The 20,341-nt window shown below is 48.2% G+C and overlaps 1 protein-coding gene across 4 annotated transcripts in view; it reads left to right on the forward strand.

Moving 5' to 3' along the window:
• The window catches only part of SHANK3 (SH3 and multiple ankyrin repeat domains 3), a 650,584-nt gene that overhangs the window by 625,382 nt on the left and 4,861 nt on the right, over nucleotides 1–20,341 (forward strand). The window lies entirely within an intron of this gene.

Here is a 20,341-nt window from a genome sequence, read left to right on the forward strand (position 1 = left end):
TCAGTCAAACGGTGTAAGCTTCCCGCCACTGCGTTACAAGCCCCTGTTTCCTTGTAGGCTTTTTGTCTCCTCAGTGTGTCTAAACTCATGCACAAAAAGAACTGAAGTTTCATTCCACAGCCAGGGCAGATTCCTATGGAGAGCTGATTCAGAGGCTCAGGTTTGGTGTTTGTCAAGTCAAAGATGAAATTAGATCCATTTTTCTCAGGCCCTTTCCTAATGGGGATCCCCTGGTGTATAAGTGCAAACCGCACAACCACTTCTACTACGGTGTGGAGAGAACGTGGCCTTTCCAGGTCAGGGTCTGAATCCAGTGCAGGAGTACAGACAGGAGTGCCAGAATTAGGTGAAGTGAGAAACTAAATTCCCCCCTAGCCCCTCAGGAAGGTAGTCCCCCTAGGTTGGGAATAGGGTCCAATGGTGAAGTAGAACAAAGAATGCCAGTATTAGGTGAACAAATCTGTGTTCCCCTCCCTCCCAGGAAAAGGTGGTCCCTCTGCCTCCTGGCGGGGCATGTGGGTTTAAGGAGTGTGGGAAAAGCCTGCAATCAGTTGAGCTAGAAACTGAGGCTCTGTCCAGAGCTGGATTGCGTTGGTGGAGCAGGATGCTGTACTGTGAGTGTTAGTGCTGAAGAACATCCCACCCATTCAGTCGTGCTCTCTTCTTATCACACAGGGCTGGATACTGCACCATTGAAAATAGGGCAAAATTCCAGTTGACTTCAGTGGAAGCAGAATGGGTCCCATATTCCCTTAGAGTCCATCCTTCACTTCAGGAGAGCCCCCAATGTTTGGCAATGTGGAGATGCCCCTATTCATGGGGGTACACTTCAGTGTGATCACCTTAGCACTACATTTCAGTTAGACTCCCACGGCTGGCCCGTGCCAGCTGACACGGGATAAGGGGCTGTTTAATTGCTGTGTAGATGTTCTGGCTTGGGCTGCACCCTGAGGTCTGGGACCCTCCCACCTCGCAGGGTCCTAGAGTTCGGCTTCCAGCCCGAGTCCACTAGGACAGGCCAGCCGTGGGTGTCTAATTGCAGTGTAGACATACCCTCTGTGATCTGAAACTCAGTGTGGCCCAGCCCTCCCCTGGTGTGTGTCAGAGCGATAATGCCTTGCTCGTGAGCATACCCAAATGGTAGGGAAATTGACCAGAGATCAAGCGCTAGAGTGTTAAGGAAGCCATCACTAGATAAGAACGTTGAAACTCGTCTTACCTGCAAACTTGCTGGGTGCTGGTATGTTGTTTTCCATTGGTCCCTAAACTATGCCACCATCCAAAGGTGTTTTCAATGAGGCGGATGCTATGGCATTCCTGAAACCAGTCTCTGTCTCCGTCTCAGCCGTTGAGGTTTCCCTTCTAGACCTGGCATTGCAGACAGCAATAGAACGTGATAGCACGTGCCCTGTAGGGACACAGCTGTGGAGACGGGGTATCTGGAGAGCACGAGCCGTGTTTCTGGATTAGTTGATGAAGAACTAGTGATTCGTGTGGTAGTCTCCCCGCAAAGAAATTAGCCCTTTGATCCTGAGCAGATATACTAATCTGAAACCAATCAAAGACTTCCCTTCCTGGAAGAATGGGTGGGTTTGTGTTTTTTAAATGTTGATGTGCATTGCCTACAAGGAGACAGGGGCATTGTGGGTAATAAGTCTCAGCATGTGTTCATATCACAGCAAGCACAGCTGGCTTCACCTCATCTGATCACTAACGTACTAATCACAGCTCATGCACCCATTTCTCTGACGAGTGAGTAGAAGAGCAAACCTTGACTTCAGCTCATTTATGCCCACTGGGTTATCACATAGGAATGAGTATCTCAAATGTGTTACCTACACATCAGTAAGAAACATACCCATGCCCCTGACAGATTATTTCATTGTCAAAGTGGCCAGAAAAAGCAGGAATTAAACCTTACAAAGCTTCGCCTCCCTGTTGATTTCGGCACTGAGAGCGTCCTGAGATGAAGTTTTGTTTCAGACAAATTATTGCCTAGGTAGAAGGGAATAGAGTCTCTGCTCCAGGGAGAGGGCTGTTCCTGCCAACTTTACGACTGGAAATGAAGGTCACAAAAAGGAAGCTAAAGGAATGCAGGATTTTCCGCTTCTAGATCAGCCTCCAAAGAGCCACATTTCAGCTGTGAGGCTACGGTCAGTGAACAGGTTGCCAAGCAGAAGATAGAAGCAGTCAACGTAGAAAGCTCCCTGCAAGCCAGCTTGGAGTGGCTCTGTAGGAGTCCCTCCATGTTCAAGGTATATTAAGAGATTGGCTTGAAGATTCCCAAAGATTGCATCCATGGGGAGTAGAAAAAAGCCCCTCTCCCATCAGGAGAGGCTGGGCCTTCTAGAGGAGGGTTGAGGTCTACTGTGGAAGAACCGTGAGCAATGAAGTGCTTAAAGATTAGACCCGAATTCCCTTCTCACCACCAAGGGCAGAGCTGAGGCACGCGGGTGGGACAGTAAGCAATGTTGTGGGAACATTCATGGTTATCATGGATGTTGTGTTTATAAGTTTCCTATTCCTAATGCAGATTTGCTGTTGGCCATGGTTTCGATTGAAATACAGTTTTTGGTTCCTATTTCTCCCCGTTTCACCATTCCGCAAATTGTGACCAAGAGACACAGCAGTGTCAAAAGGACTTTCACTTGACTTATGGGGGTTCTGCAGTCATGTCATGGTGTTTGAAATTGCCCAAGAAAAGCTAGGGAAGCTGTTTCATGACCTTCTTACATTAAAAGAATGGGAGGGACATTTTTCAAAAAGAGCTTGGAAGTCCTCTTGCTCTTCTACTTCATTCTAGCAAGCATAGCAAAGTTGTTACTGTGACATCCAGCTGGGACGGCACTCTCTTTAGAAACCCACTAAAACCCACAGATGTTCACTAGGGGAATGGCCACAGTACTTTGTAAGCCAGACAGATGTGTTTGTGGGGCTCCCTCTGTGCATTGACTTTGGGTTGCTCTGCAGCTTAATAAGGATCTGAGGTAGCCTCCACCAATGCAAGCCTCACTCGATCCTGACTTTTGTGTACTGTATTGAGTGCTAGCCAGTACATTTCACTTGCTGTCTCTCATTTGGCAGAAGACAGTTAAGTCTGAAACAATGTTACTGATTAAATTGCTTGTTTCTCTCCCTCTGGAGTCTGATGCAGGCAGGAGAGCTATATGTTCAGTACAATGTTCTTGTGAACTTTGTTCCATTAAGAGTGCAACCTCTTTCCTTATAGAAACTTTTAATTAATCCAAGGCTAAGCCCCTGTGTTCATAGCACCAATACCAGATTGAAATATTGACTAAAACCCCTGATACAGTGAACAAAACTTCAGGAAACAAGGAGGTTTCTGGAAATGTAATTCAGAAAGAGGAAGAGTTTCGGTTAGGGAGAGAGATGGGGTGAATTGTGTTCTCAACCGGGTTCCTGTCCTCTCAAATGTATTGGGGTGCGACTTCACTTTGGAATATACAAAGGGAATGGTTAGGAGTTCCTCTTAGGAGTTAGACAGAAGCAGGATTCCACTGAGATGAGAGCGGACAACTCTCCTGAGCTTTTCCTGACACTCAATCTGGCCCAGCTATTTTCTGGAACCCAGATGTCAAGCTCAATCTCATTTTCTGAAGAGAAATTCTTGGCGTCCCTGGGTGGGCAGGAAAAATCTACAATTTATTGCAGGCTCTCAGATAGGGATTAAACCAAACTTCCCTACCCAGAGAACCTGGGATTGTCCCCTTTGGGAAATAGTAGCTGTCTCTCAAGGGCCCATTAACAGTCTATTGCCATTAGTTCTAGTTACTGTTCTCACAACTGTCAAAAATCAAACCACTACAGCAAATTTCTGGTTCAGTCAGATAAAATGTTGAATTGTATTTACCGCTCTCATTCTCTTGTTCTTTCTGTAGAGCATTCTCTCTCATGCACGTGTTCTTTCTCCCTCTCTTATTCTCCCCTCCTCCCGTCTCTCTCTATTCCCCATACTCTCCTTCCCCATCCCCCCGTTCCCTACTCCCTATCTTTAGGAATACCACTGTCAGATTGTCTCCGGCTTTGGCTGTTGAATTCATGTGATTATGAATGTCCCATTTTCTCTAGTAAATGCAGGAATGTGAACTCAATGAATACTGAACTGGCTCCCCGAATCCTTTTGGTTCCAATCACCTGGATCCCTTTCAACATCTCCCTGAGAACCACACACAGCCCCCTCTGGTCTGCTGCGTCACAGTAAACATCAAACCCAGTCTGAGCATCCAAGCCTCACTCATGCCACTTGCAGACCTCAAACACTTTCTGTTCTGCATTGTCTCTGGAGATGAGGGGCTGAGACTATTGTACATACCCCAAACCAGAGAGAGCTGGTGCACAGCCCTGGGGGATGCACCAAACCAGTGAAAGAGTTGTGAGGGAGTCACCAAGCCCTGCAATGCTAATCAATTATACGTATAGTACTTAGAGAATTGCTTTTCTGCCATAGACTTTAGCACATTTCTGGGAGATGGGGAGAAGGCCCCACTTCAGTAGAGCAAGGACTGCCCACATATTCGCTCCTCAATACAGCTGCACCCGCCCGCCCACTGTTGCTGAGTTGGTCATTCTCCTCAGCATCTTCCGCCCAGCAGAGAAGTGTGAGGGGCCAGCCCTTTGGCCCAGCATGGGTTTCTGGGAGTCGCAGTGGTTCTGGAATGGTTTGGGATGAAGTCTGTTCATTCTCCGTGTTGTTATTGCGCCCCGGACTGATGCTAACATTCTCTCTCATTGCCTCTCTTCCTGCTCTCACATCTGCATGTCCGCGCTGCTCTGTCTAGAACTGCCTCAGGCCTCAGGAGGGTGGGCGAGTTGTGTAAGTGAGCATGCTCTCATCTCATAGCAAACCCATGTTGTCCTCCCTGTGCTGCTGTGTGTGTCACGTGCCAGTCACTCTCCCTTCTTGTCCCACAGCCCTTGGGATGTGGGAGAAGAGGGGGTGGAGCTTGCTGTGAACCGTGAACTTCAACCCTCTTGTGCCCAGTAGCATGTCTGTGTCCCTGTGCTGTGATATTATGTGCCGCTGACTTCTAGGAGGAAACTGAGGAAATTCCCTTCTGGCTTTGACATGGTTCAAACTATGGCTTGAGAGAGCCCCCGCACTCGAACTCACTGCTCCCAGGGGACAGCCAGCAGAGGATGCACAGGGGCGGGGGGCAATTTCAGGTCACTCTGCAAGTTTTCAATCAAGCCTTCACATGTATAAGGTTTCTGGAGAAGGCAGAGACTGAATTGGCTGGCAGCTCCTCCACAGCCAGCATTTGCTCCTCCTGCACCATTCCCACCAGCTCCCTGAGAGCCGGCCCCATTCCCTGTGTCAGAACTGGAAGAGCTCAGAGCCCCAAATGTCTTTCCCTTTACGTACATGTTTCCCTGCCATAGGACGTCTTTAGCTCACTGCCTGGGCCCTGGAGCAGACTCTCGGGTGACAGGTGGTTGTGAGATGGGGAAAGTAGCATTTTATCCTGTTTCAGCTCCTGAAATGAAATCCCATCTCTAGGCATGGGGCAAAGTGGCAGACAGAGAAGGGGCTATCCGGGCTGGGCGGCAGGAGGACGCTCTCCTCTCTGCCAGGAGGCTGAGCAGCCACAGGGCAACTGAGGTGGTCACGTCAGGTTCTTGTCTTGATTCTAACGGCGTGAATGTGGAGCCCTGTCCTGTGCAGACCCTAGTACAGACCCCATCAGGGACCATGTCTGCATGGAGCAGTCACGGGGGAATCTCGGCTCGAAGCCCCTGTCTGAGCCCAGCACAGACCCGGTGGTGACCAGTGCCTCTTGAGGACTCTGACAAGCGAATGGCTGATCAGGTTAATGTAGCTACCTGGCAGGAACAGGCAATAGGGCGCTAAGCAAGGAAGTTCATGCACTGCAGAGTGACAAGAAGAAAATCCCAAGAGTGATTGTGACTGGCCAGAAGGTGACCTGGGGCCTTGAGTAGGCGAGGGAAGCTTTGAATTGTGACGTGCTCCAGAGTCCAGGGGGCCAACCCGGTGAATTTCCCCAGAATGCATGCCTCACTGTGTTCCAGTTGTGCGATTGCTGTGTCTGTCTATCCCTCTGTCTCTCACCAGTAGCATAAATCGGAGTCCAGCTCACTCCCTGTGTGCTGCCTCCATGTGTGAAGGCAGCTCCAGAGCACAAGCGAAGTTCTGCACAGACTCATGTTGGTTTTTACTTGTCTCATTTTCTGCTGATTGCGCTGCCTCCCCATCCCAGTGTCCAGCCGGGCTGGGCCAGAACCCCGGGGCATCCAATGGGAACACCTAAGGAATCCCCCATCCCCATCCCTGTCCAGCCGTGCTGGGCCAGAACCCCAGGGCACCCAATGGGAACACCTAAGGAATCCCCCATCCCCATCCCTGTCCAGCCGTGCTGGGCCAGAACCCCGGGGCACCCAATGGGAACACCTAAGGAATCCCCCATCCCTGTCCAGCCGTGCTGGGCCAGAACCCCGGGGCACCCAATGGGAACACCTAAGGAATCCCCTATCCCCATCCCCGTCCAGCCAGACACACAACTCACCTCCACAGGGACCAGAGATGCTCCATTCCCACAGTCTCTGATGCACAGGAATTCTTAACAGAGATGTAGGAAATGCTGAAGACCATCTGCCTCTGGGCTGCCTACAAAGCAGTTTTAAAGCCCTTCAACCCTCAAGTGTCCCAGGAGACCCTGGCTGATAAGTGAGTGTGCCTCAGCTTACGCAGAACGAATCTCGTTCAGTGTGTCCATGGCCAGCAAGGGAGGGTCCTCCTCAGGTCAGAGTTCACTCCACATGTCCGTGTTTTCGTGCATTCAGTCCTGTTGACTCTGTGACTGGTGTTACACAATGTCTGAGTGTTTAGGGCATTATCGTGTGGACTCAGGAAAAACTGAGCTCTGGCATCCAGATGTGGAGCCAAACATTTCTCAAAGTTCCAAACTGAGGCAGGCACCCTGGACCTCCCCCATCCTGATGCTACAGAGAGAGAGGAGGGGTCTGAACATAGCTGTTGCTTAGACCCTTCACTTACACACACCTCATACTCCCAGAACATTGCGAGCCTGCTGGCAGCACCAAAGATGTTAGAAAGCATCAAAGTGATCAGCTTTGCTTGGAGTGGATGGAACTGGTGTCATCCCCGTCCAACTGAATATGGGTGTCAGATGATGGTTACCTTGTCCATGTCCCACTGAACAGAAGATTCAGACAGTGCTTTGATCTCTCTCACACACACACACACCACGTGACTGAACGTGAGTGTCAGCTGTTGTTTCCACTACACAGCCCTGTTTGTTTCTGTGAGACTTTGTTGGGTGTTGTTTCTTCTGAGCCCAGCATCCCCATCTGACTGTGAGCATAAGCTTCAAGCAGTCCTGCGTGTCAGCCCCATTCAGTTGTTCATGAGCTTTGAACAATATTTTGTCTCTGCCCCACAGCCCCCTCTGTTGCTCATGAACTGCAGACGGTGCTCAGGCACAACTCCAAGAGGGCGAAACCTTTGGCTGATTCTCGGCATGGTGCCATATCCCATCCAAGTATACATGAGCTTCATACAAAGCTTAGTCTCCATCCTACTGCCTCATCCTTCAGAACATGAGCGTGATTTCTGTGCTACCCAACTCTATGGGAAGAGCCCCTTAATAATAATCCTAATTTCTTCTTTGAGTGTCCTCTGCATAGTCCCACTTTTGGGATATATGTCGACTGGTTTCACTGAACGGTGCAGCCTTCTACTAGTACTGCCTGTTAGAGTGCTCATGTCCCCCTCCCAACTCCCCCCCCCCCCAGCTTTGAGCACATTCTGAGAGTGGAGCTATAAATGAGGATGTGGCAGTGGTCACCTCAGTTCCTTCCAGTCACTGGCCATGCGTGGATGTGAACCTTCTTGGGAATCAAGATCCTTACCAAGGCATCTTACTTTTTTAATTATTAGATAGTTAGGTGTAAATAGACTGCTCTTCATCTTCTTTAAACATGAGGATACTAACTGCCTAGCCAGTTTCACCTGTAGGACAAGAGTTCACTCTTCACCAAGAATCCACCCGATGAGCATTGCAGACTGATAATGCCCCCTATTCAGGAGGACCATAATGGTATTGAGCATGCACTGAGAGCACCCTTTGTTGTCTCTGATGCATCTTCAACATTGATAGCTGCAGCGATAACTATCTGAAGACAAGCATGGCTGTGCTTGTCCGCTCTTCCCTACCTAACAAGGTCAAGGAGTGAAGATCTTCTGCTTGAAAGGGATAGACCTTTTAGCTCTAAAATGGATGGAGAATTGGAGAAAATGAAAGAAACAAGATCAACAGCTCGCTCGCTGGGTCTCTTGCTACCTTTCAAGAGAAGAATTCTTACAGCTGCCTTCAGATATCGAAGGCAATATCATCCACCTTATTCTTCATCTTCATATTTCAACAAAGACAGACAACACTACCGACAGCAACAGCAATCCTCTGCTTCTCAGCAGCAATATAAAGGCTGTCCCTTTAAATCCAAGATGAGACAAAAGAATTCATCCTCCACTTCTTCTTTCCTTACAGTTAAACTTCAGCTTTGACATGAAGATCAAGAGCCACAAACCCAGCCTTAATTCTCTTCCCCTAACAGTTGGAGAATGTTTATGCCATTTGGACACTATAGTTTTGGACACTATGAAACACCGTTTTACAATCCAGTTTGAGAACCTCCCTCCCAGGGGCGGCTCTATGTGTTTTGCCGCCCCAAGCACGGCAGTCGGGCGGCTTTCAGCGGGATGCCTGCGGTCGGTCCGCTGGTCATGTGGATTCAGCAGCATGCCTGCGGGAGGTCCACCGGTGCCGCGCCATCGGAGTCCCCGCCGCTGAATTGCCACCGAAGCCGCAGGACCGGCGGACCTTCCGCAGGCACGCCGCCGAAAGCCGCCTGCCTGCCGCCCTCACAGCGACTGGCTGGCCGCCCCCCGCGGCTTGCCGCCCCAGGCACGCACTTGCTATGCTGATGCCTGGAGCCGCCCCTGCTCCCTCCAAACCAATCTCCGTTGTCAGGATCCCTCTTATAACTCAGTGTTAAGAACAAAAATGAACGCTCCACTAAGGGAGAAGGTAGTAGAAGAGGTTCCAGTAAATCTAAGAAATCGGGGTTTCTACTCCTGCTATTTCCTAATTCCTAAGAAAAATGGAGGTCTTTGTCCAGTCCTGGATCTGAAGAAGCTAAACCGATAGATCCAAAGGTTTCACATCAGAAAGTTAACTCTAGGATCCATTACCCTCTCTTTGTCCTATCTAGATTGGTTCGCTGCGCTCTAACTCAAAGAATCTTACTTTCACATTTTGAGAAGCCCATCACATGGGAAGTACCTTAATTTTGCCATAGGTCATTTCCAACACGGGTGTTGCCCCTTTGACCTTTCTACTGTACCCCAAGTCTTTACAAAATGTCTATCTGTACTGGCAGCTTTTCTGAGAAGATGGGATTTTTATTTTACCATATTTCAATGATTGGCTCCTAAAAGCAGCTGCCAAAGATGAAATGAAGGGAATCACTCAATTCACATGCTCTCCATTAGAAAGGTTGAGATTTTTTCCCTATTGACATTTCTCACAAAATATCCTCTTCATAGGAGCACTTGAGTCCAGAATGGCGAGAGCTTACCTTCCAAAGAAGAAATTTCTGAAAGTGAAATCTACCATTCAGTCTCTACTTCAAAGTCCATCTCAGAATGTAAAGTTCTTCCTCTCCCTACTGAGTCTCATGGCATCACCGCATATGTTACCCCTTACGCAAGACTAAGAATGAGACCCTCCCCTTCAGCACTGATTGGCAAGAAACTTCAGACCTGCAGTACAGGATATGAATCTAATACTTAACATTCCAACAAGCTTCCAGAAATCTCTTTTGTGGTGGATCAATCAGGAACACATATGGAGGGAGCGTGAATGTCAACCTTCCCTCTCCTTTCATGATAATTACAATGGATGCCTCTAAAACAGGATGAGGTGGACACCTCAGCAATCCTTGAACAAGAGTTCTCTGGAATCAGAAAGATGACCCTCTGGCTATCAGTGTCCTGGAGTGAAAAGCAACTCCTTTGGCACTCAGAGCTTTCCTCCCTCAGGCGCAAGGATCTGTGGTTCAAATGGCCATGGACACTAGGACAGCAATGTACTGTGTGAACAAACAGGGAGGAGCCCACTCCTCACAGCTTTGCAAGGAGGCTTTGGAGATTGGTGTATTCGCCACCAGAATTGTCCAGTAGCTCTGCATGTGGCACAATCTCTCAACCAGTTAGCAGACCAATAAAGTTGAGACTCTTCCCAGATGCAAGAATGGTACTTCTTCAGACTGTGATCCAGGACATTTTCTCTCTTTGGGGTGCTCCAAAAATAGACCTGTTTGCCACACAATTCAACACCAAGTGCCATTGCTTTTGGTAAAAAGTGAGCATATACTTCTGCTCTTGAATAGATGCATTCCTCTGCAGTTGGGGTACAGATCTCATGTATGCTTCCCCACCATTCCCTTTAAGTTTGAAGGTTGAAGGACTAAGCAAGGATTATATTTATCACCTCTGCATGGCTGAGACAACAGTGGTACATGGACTTGCTCCTTCTTTCCAAAGGGAACTGCAGATGCTTACCTGTGTCTCCAGACCTTCTGTTATAGCAGCACGGGAAAGTGTACCATCCAGATCCACTTTCACTGCATCTAACAGCATGGGCACTAGGGCTCTGACAGAATTAGGGAATTGTTCTCTATAGATGTACATGTTTTACTTAACGCTAGAAGATGATCTAGGAAATGTTACCATTTAAAATGGAAAAGATTTTCACTATGGGAGTCTGTTAAGGATATTGATTCTGAGTCAGCTCCTCTTCAATCCATATTAAAGTATTTGCTGTTTCTAAAGAATAAGGGTGTATCTGTTACATCACTCATGGTACATTGAGCTGCAGTTGCGGCTTTTTATATACCAGTAGATAGTTAATCTATATTCTCGCATGATATCGTTGAGGTTTCTGAAAGGCTAAATCGTTATCCCCTGTGAGACAGCCTGTTCCCTCATGAGATCTGGACTTAGTGCTATCAGACCTTGTCTCCACCCTTCAAACGTTGTCTTCTTGCTGTCTATTACATCTTCTGACTAAACTGCATTTGTTATACAATAATGTCAGCCAGGAGGTTTAGTGAATTCATGCCTTAATGACTCACCTTCCAGTTACAATTTTTCATAAAGATAAAGTAGTTCTTCATCCTCACCAAAAATGTATACAAAAAATAATACCTTATTTCCCTGTCAGTCAATCCAGTACTCTTCCAGACCACATTCAAATAAGGGCAAGTCAAAGCTACACTGTTTGGATGCTAAGACTGTTACATTTCTATTTCAATAGGACTACAGATTTTTGATCTTCATGCAAGTTCTTTGTTTTATGCGTGGATACCTGTAAATGAAATCCCATTTCCACACAAACTGATCTCGCTGGGTCAGACAGTGTATGGTAGAAAAGGGATAAAAATGCCTCATGGGCTCCTTTGCTCTGCCGAGAGCACACTCCACAAGAGCAATGGCTGCTTCTGTCACATGTTTCAAGCATGTCCCACTAATTGGAAATTGTAAAGCAGTCCCATGGAGTTGAATACAAATGTTTTCCGAGTATTATGTGTTAGATATCACACCTTAATCAGCTGTCCAGTTTGGTAGCTTGATACTGCCTTCCTTGTTCTAATATATACTGCTGACTACACTGTCCCGAGAATGGGAATTTGCAGAGGACACTCAGAGAAATGAAGGTAACTTACTTGTCACCAAGACTCTTGGAGATGGACTCTGCATATTCACACTCCTTCCGCCTTCTGCAGAGCAGTAACTCCTCATGGCTCTACACTAGCAGTGGAAGGAATTGAGGCAGCAACTGCCGCTATGCCCCCTTTTCTAGCCTCGTGCTCACTGAGGGAGGTTTAGGAGGGGGCACGTGAGTGCTCTAATAGGCACTACTAGCAGAAGGCTGCACCATTCAACAGCTCCAGTTGATACATATCCCAAGAGTGGAAATGTGCAGAGTCCATCCCAAAGAACCTTGGTTACAAGTAAGTAACCTTCATTTACCTTTTGAACTGGGGCTGTATAGCAAGGACTCTTCCCATGAGCAGCACAGACAGGAGGCAGGCATTGCTCGTATATAAAGCACTTTATGAAGATGTAGTTCCACTTAATATTAAAAAAAATAAAATAGTGTATCATCATAAGGGGACAGAGTCCAGGTTGTGTGTTCAACCTTAACATTTGCTTTGCCTGACTCCTGCTTAGCTGTGCAGCCTTAACATTGCCTTATTGTAACTTTTTGCATTTAATTTCCTAAGTTTTTTTAAAGATAGAAGCTTTAAAAAAAATAATAAAAAGGAGGGGGGGAGGCCCAATTCTAAAACCAACCAGGACCAGTCGACACAGATTCCTGGGTGTCTGCTAGTACTGAAGACTAGGTACGCATTTCCAGACCTGCGCATGTCCATGTCCATACTACACCGTGTGAGGGTGCCCCTCTGTCAGCAGAGTTAAAACATTCCTGGGCAAAATTTTGCTCTCACTTGTACCTATGTAAAGCCAGCCTGATTCCACTGAAGTCAATGGATTTACTCCAGATTTACACCAGTGTAACTCAGAACAGAATGTGCCTCATATAACTTTAAAACATCAGAACCAGATTTCCCTATACATGGCTTAGCACTTCCATTTCAGTGAGATTTACAAAGCAAGCTAGGCTTGAAGGAAATCAGTCCAGTAGCTTGAGTGCTACAGTCATTTATGTAAGCGAACCAACTGGGTCCTCTTACCCAGCTCTGAAATATGCCGACTTTCTGAACTGTCTCCCACTGAGTGTGCACCTCCTGGCTTAATGAAAAATAGCTATTGCATGTGCTCAGTGCACAGTTTTGCTCCATTTAAACCATTCTTTTCAAACCAGCTGAAGTGCCTACTCATTCCTAAGGACCAGCTCCACTTGCAGGTGTCAAACTTTGGCCATTTTGGGTGTTCCAAGCTATGGTTAGAATTTTCAAACAACAGGAAGTGCATTTCCCACACTCACAACTCAAATGCAGATAAAGGGATTTTAATGAAACTCCCTGGACAGACTGGACACAAACAAGGAGTTTCAGCTCAGCATCTCGGGTAAATTTCTCAGACGTATCTTAGTGTGTGAAAAAAGGAGGCTAGAATGGAAGCTGTTTTGCAACCTTAATGTACAGTTCTACCCTCCTAATGCCGCCCCCTGACCAGGGCCATCTGACTGCCCCCCCTCACAGGAGCTTCTGGGCACCAATATGCCCTCTTCCAGGACCAGCCAGCTGCCCACATAATGCAGCTCCTCTAGGGATCAATATAACAACCCTCAAAATGCATCCCTTGGGGAACCACCTGACCTACCTTGAAGATGATACAGTGGCTGCCCCATAAGCAAAGGAAACAAGCTCCAGAGAACAGGTAAATATACAGCTGGGTGTCATAGACGGGACATAGGTGGTCAGACCTAGTGGTCAGAGCAGGAGTCAGACGCTAGGAAACAGAGACCGAGTCAGGAGTCAAGCCAAGAAGGAGGTGTAGAAGCAGGGTCTCGAACAAGTCAGGTGTTCAGGAATGGGACAAGAAGGCAGAAATCAGGAATAGGGTACGGCCCAGGATCAGGCAAGAGGCAGGATCCAATGTAGCAGCCAGCCAGGAGTTCATCGAGTTGTTCACACAACTTCCTGTGCCTCCCGGCTTATATAGTGAGTCTGAGCTAATTGGAGAAGCCAGACGTCTCCTCCAATTGGGAGCTTTGTGGACAGTGACTATGGTAAGCAAGGTTCTACCAGAGCATACCTGCTGCTGGTACTAGCAAGCTGGTGGGTGGAGGCTGTGGTCTGGGGACCTGCAGACCCAGGTCCCGGACCCATGATCCTTCACACTGGGGCAATTGACGATTCAACTCCAGCACAAGAAACGTCTAGTTTCCCTTGAGTAGCCTGTCAGCACAGGGCCCGCTCTGGGGATGCACCCGCACCAAAGCCTCTGGAAAGCTGTGACTGTTGGGGCTGCATACACACTATCTTGTACTACCAGATGTTCTAGCAGAGGTTATATAGCTACGTGGCCCACCACTACCCCTTCTCTTTCTAGCCACCAAACAGCCAGGTTGGAACTTCCTTGCTCCCTTCCTAACACACATTGCCCTGCCTGCAGTGCTCTGTCAGGCTGGTCTTGGTATTTCTAGTTAGTACTTTAGATGGCATGAGAGAACGTGTTATTTGGAATCAGGTGATTCCCACTGCCCCGTTCCCTTGTTGCTATCGCCCTCACCAGTGAGATGGTTTCAGAGAATGGCTCTCCTGGCTGATAGTATTTCAGGACAGGGGCATCTGATATAATGTGTGTCAGCGTGTCAAACGTTTGCCCAGTTCCGCTCCAAATCCTTCCTTGTGAGCTGAGGTGTGGCCTCCACTCCTGGACAGAACATTTCTCATTCCTGGGAAGTGCTGTCTCCCTTCACATCCAGTGAAGCTGATGTGTCTCTGACTGCCTTGGTCTTGCTGGGATCTACTTTCAGCCCTGCTGTTGTGAGCAAGCGTTGCATGTACAGCACTTCTTGCTGTGTGAGATGATTTTTTTTCTGGGATCAGTTTTACATTCTTGTCCCTACCTAACCATAGAAAAGCTTGTCGTTTTCTCTCATGGTCTCATTCAGTGTCTGTACGATTGCTCCCTTCGCCTGCAATGGGGATATCATCTGCAGTTATTTTCAACCTGGGCAGTCCTTCCAGCATTTGGGAGAGTTTCGCTGGAACACCTCTGGTGCTGGGCTTGTGCCCATCTGCATGTACAGCCATCTAGAGCCACCTAATGCTGTTGCAAAGGGTGTCCGCATGCTGGACTCTTATCCAGGCGTGTGCGCCATTCCTCCCCTCACAGACCATGAAGATGCTGGCGTTGGAAAGTGCAGGCAACATGTCATCAATTGTGGACAGTGGCTGTTGGCATCTTTGCAGTGCCCAGTCCAATGAATTTGGGACTGAAGTCCCCTTTACCACCACCATGCTGCTTCCCCAGGCCATACTGGCCTCTCCAGATGCTGTGCTACCCCTGTTTGCAAACCGAGGTCCCTGGCTCCCACTGCCAGCTGCTGCACTGCAGAGAACGCACTGCTCAGACACTGCCACCATGTATTGTTCACAGTGAGAAATGCTGAATGCAGGTTAAGTTGAGCAAGTGGAACTTTATTAAACCGCGAAGAATTGGAGGAGGGTGAGAGAAGGGTGATCAGAATGATCAAAGCCTGGAAAAACTCTCAGAGAGAGTGATTGAAAAGATTTAGATTGTTACTTTACAGAGGAGACGACTGAGAGAGGATACCGTTAAACGTATATAAAATACTAAATGGTTTAGAAAAGGGAGACTGGGAACTTCTGTTCTTGTCACATAGCACAAGAAAGGGGGCATGCAATGAAACGAAAAGGTGGCAAGTTCATAATAGATGAAATACTTCTTCACAACGCATGATTAAACAGTGGGACTCATTGCCACCGTGTCTCTATTTTAGAAAGGTTCTTATGCCAACCTCATCACCATGGTCTCTGAGCACCTTCCAGCATGCTTTAAGCAACATGACTAACTCCTGTCACATGTGGCTGATTTTCTCTCATCCTCTCCCCAGGGAGAGAATTTGTGTGCAGTTGAGTGGGTTGTTTCGACAGTGTTTTGTTTCACTGAGTTTTCCTTTTTTTTTTTTTTTTCTTTCTTTTCTTTTTTTCTTTATTGTACATATCAGCTGTCAGTGAGGTCAAGAACTTAGTGAGGTTCCAAAATGGATTGGGCATTTCTATGGCTAACAGGACTAGCCATCGGTAGGGTAGCTATTTCTAACACATTGTGACAGGGGTGCATAACTCTGTGCTTTAGGGCTTAAAACTCTAATGATTGGAGATCACGATGAGACCTTCCTGGGGATCGGATTATCCCATATCTGCTACCGGGGGATTCTCAGACCTCTTCTGAAGAGCTAATGCTGGCCACTGTTAGAGCCAGGTTACTGAACTAAATGGACCACTGGTCTGATCCAGTCAGGCAATTTCTACGATCCTGTGTTGCTGAGGAAACTCTTCTGGTTGTAGTTTCCTCAGGGCTGACAATGTCATGCACAAGGTGGTGGAAAACCTGGGAGAGCTGTGATGGGAAGGAGGGCTTGTTTGGCGCCAGCGTGGTGGTGGTTGAGGTTAGCATAAGCCACTGTAATGCACCACTGTGACGAACTGGGCCTGTTCTTACTGTGGTGTGTGAATGCTGACAGGGGAGTGTGGCTGGATAGTCTGCATTGGGGGATGGGAGTCTGAGTCTGCCCGAGGGCGAATACCTGGGCGTGTAGCATGGGAGCCCAGGAAGGGGTTGGAGGCCAGGTGACTCCTTGGCCGGGGAAACTGAACAAAGGCTGTGGGAGGGGTGGCTGAAGGCAGAGTGCTGGAAGCGGGCTGGAGAGATGGCTGGGAGGCAGAGATTGCTCTGACCTCCCAAGGGGGGCTGGGATGCCTGGGACCCCCAGATGGACCTAACTGAGGGGGTCCCTGTTGTCTGTGCCTGCAAGACCTATCTTGGACTGTATTCCTGTCATCCAAATAAACCTTCTGCTTTACTGGCTGGCTGAGAGTCATGGTGAATCGCAGGAAGCCGGGGATGCAGGGCCCAGAGTCCCCCAATACTCCGCGACAACCACTCCTTGGCCTGGTGGGGAAGTGTGGCCAGTTTTCTGCATGCCCTTTAATTTGGAAGGGTCAATGAGCCTCTGTGGACAAGCCAGAATTGTGGACCTTTTGAGTTCCAGGGATCTGGGAGAGCTCAGACCACAGCCTGAATGTGCAAGAAAGGGACTAGACTGTTACACTCTCTATATCAACATGTCATCCAAAGAGCAGGTGTAGGATGTGACCAGCCGTATGGGCAGGTGATGACCTGCCAGGGTCCTAAGAAAGCAACTAAATAAGTTTGGGAGGTTTTGTGTCTGGTGCCTTGTTGATGTGAATGTAGGAGTCCCCCAAGGCAACAAGCCCAGGGTGTTTCATTACCATGGTCACAGTCAGGCCATGCAGCCTTTGGGAGCCTGTACCTAGGAACTAAGTCAGCATTAGCTGTGCTTCTGGTTTCCACTCTTAGGTGGCTGAATTTAAATGATTTGGTTTGACCTGTGTCTCTTTTGGATCTAAATTTGGAGGAGAAGAATCCTGTTCCACCTGCCACCCTGCATTGTCTTGGCTTGTGATGGGCTAAGCAGCCTGGAGGCGACAAGGGGGGCTGGCCTGGGGCTCAGGGGGTCATCCTGCCGGGTCTCAGAATGCAGGCTGTCTTGGGAGTTTCATCAGTCATAACAGCATAGACTGACTGCCAATCTTCACTGACCACCATCAGTTTGTGTTCATGTGACTTTGTAGCACCTGCTGTGTGTATGTCTGACAGTGGCTCTGAGCAGGGACTAGGCAGTAAATATTTGCCATAAGACATCCTATATCTGACATGTCTTTTTTCTCTTGGGCCATTCCCAGTTTGGACTGTGATAAGTGATGAGCTGGGTTGAATCAAGGACCCTTCTGAGTGGTGCTGGGTTTCTGGTTCCCAAATTTTGTGATTACAACAGACCCATTTGACACTCAGCTAGCTGAGTCCTCAGAGGAGAGGCAGCTTGGTGTAGTCTGGTCCAAAGGAGTTGTGGTTGTGGAGAATGGCATGGGAACTAGTGGAAGGTTTTTGCCTTCTTCATGTTCGGCTTAGTCTTCAGTCTATGCAAGTAGGAGCTCCAAGTATTCTTCCAGAGTCTTTGATTCCACCAGTAGCCACTGGTCACCCTTGCTGCCAGCCGCACAAAGGCTGAGGCATGTGGGGGCTTTTGAACACGTTACTCTTTGTGTATTAAAAACAAAATATTTCCTTGTATCAGTTTTCAGTGTGTTGCCTTTCAGTGTCATTGTGTATCCCCTGGTTCTTGCGTTGTGAGAGAGGGTAACAGGAGTGTCGGATCTACCCTCTCCAGTGGGAGTGCTGGCCCACGGGGATTCCCCAAAGCCCACTCCCAGGAGAAGGAGGCGAGGCAATTAGAATGCCTTGGATGTAAGCGCTGTTTTTCACCAGCTCCTCCGCTAAGGGTGGAAATCATCAGGCACCTCTAGCCCCATAATGATTCCCTGGCGTGGGATCAGATGATCCCCCTTTCAGATCACTGTGCAGAAGGCCATTGAAGGACAAAGGATGGCCCAACATTCCCTGAAGGCAGCTCTTAACACTTCAGATAAAGCAGCTCCATCTGTTGCTACTGCTGTTACTACGCAGAGAGCAGCATGGCCGCAGTGGCAAAGTCGTCCTGCAGGCTTGCTGTCCGCAGAGAATACTTAACTTTGGAGGGCCGGAGTTTTTCAATTCCTACAGGGTTATGCTTGGTTCAACTTTTTGATCTTTCGGCGTTTCTCAAGCATTCTTCAGGAAGCATCCTGACAGTAGGGTACATCCTTCCAATGTCAGAGACAGCCCCAGCCTCCTCCATCTACAAACCATCAGAGGAAAACCTCGCTGCAAGATCTAAATTTCAGACCAAAAATAGTGACTTCTCCTTCCGCTTCTGGACTCTCATCATTTGTGAAAGAGACTATTGGAAAGCTTCAGACTGGTTCCTGTGACGTTCTTCATCTTTCCTGTCCCTTTTGAAAACCGTTGGCAGCATGCAGTGAATGGGTTTCTGCAGATCACCCAGAAATGCTTTTTTCCATTCAATTCTGCCCCAAACCACTCCCTTTTGCCCTCCTTTTTCAGGGATAACTCTTGTGAGAATGTTCTGAGGCTCAGTCACCACCCTCCTTCAGGCGGGGAGCAGCAGAAGTGAGACCTCAGCCCAGCGATGTAAGGGAGGGAGATTACTGTGCTCATTATTTCCTCAGCTCGGAGATGCCAGGATGCCTTCATCCCCTTCTGTACCTAAGAGGACAACCCCTTCCCTAAGTCCACAGCACTGGCCTCAGCTCACCCTTATCTTTGCTACAGCGAGATACAACTACAACTTTACTACAAATACAAAGTTCAACACTTGGTGATCCCATGAGAAGGCAGGGAATTTGCATCTCCCCATACCTCAGCAATTGGTTGGTGCAGGTTGTTCATTACAAAGAGTGCATGTCCTCACTTAGACCTGAAATCTTTGCAACTGGCAGCATGGTTAATGCACTCTTGATAAGAGGAGTTGAGGGTTACTTATTGCAGGTATGAAAGCACCTGCAGGAGAGTAAAGAAAACAGTGACTAGAAAGTCTTACTAAGTGAAGTGGGAAAAGGTTTTCTCGCTGAACTGGTTAAAAGCTCAGCACCCCAGTCTCGGCATCTGTCCCTAACATCCTGGATTATTTGTTACTTTTGAAGAAATCTGGATTGAGCCTCTTGAGTCCATTAATAGGACACAACTGGGTCAGCTCACCATGATTCCGGTCAAGGAACCTGTGTCTGGACACCCTACAGTAAAAGGATTCTTAAACAGGTTAGCCAGGCTCTGCCCAGTTGTATGGAATTCAGTTCCCTCATGACTCTTACACTTAGTTTTCACTAAGCTGATGCTCCTTTGCAGCCTTTAGGAGGCTGGCTCCTACTGGCCCTTTTCTTCGCCCTGCATTGAAGTCAGTGGGAATCACTCCGATCCTGTGGTGGGAGAATCAGGCCCTATCTTACTTGTTTCCAAAGACTGCATTCCTCATACCAATAGCATTAGCCTGGAGAGCCTGCTAAGTCCAAGCCTTAATGGCTGGCCACATGGCCCTCCACTCACGCCCAGCGCATGGTATTCCCTAAGGATGAAGGTAGCAGAGCTCATTCTCCCTGGCCTAAAACAGCTCTGCCTCACGTCTGCAAAACGGTCCTAGGGTGGAGATAAGTAGAGCTGCCAGCTGGAGCTCCACCCAGCCCCTTACACAGCATCAGTCTCGTGGCCTGGCCTCCAGGTCTGATGCCAATTTGGGAGAGCAATCCTGCAGTCACTTTTCTTCTCACCCGCTCCGCTCTGGGGATTTGGTACTGTGCATCGATCTCCCCAAAGTGTGGATGTGTGCCAGTGGTGCTCGCCTCAGAACATACGTTTACCCACCAGTAACTGTAGCTCTTTGAGTAACTCGCCAGCCCAGATCTCCACCCACCACTTTGTTGCAGCGTCTCCTAGATTCAAAATGGAAGGAACTGAGAGGTGGGAACCACCATGCCTTGTGAAAGGCTGAGTAGAACTGGGCAAAATTATTTGCCAAAAATGCAGTTCTTGGTCAACCAAAACTCTTCACGAATTCAGGTTCAATTCAGCAAATACTTTCAGCTG

The sequence above is a fragment of the Malaclemys terrapin genome, chromosome 1, assembly GCF_027887155.1.
Source record: "Malaclemys terrapin pileata isolate rMalTer1 chromosome 1, rMalTer1.hap1, whole genome shotgun sequence".
In the NCBI taxonomy this organism is placed as follows: Eukaryota; Metazoa; Chordata; order Testudines; family Emydidae; genus Malaclemys; species Malaclemys terrapin.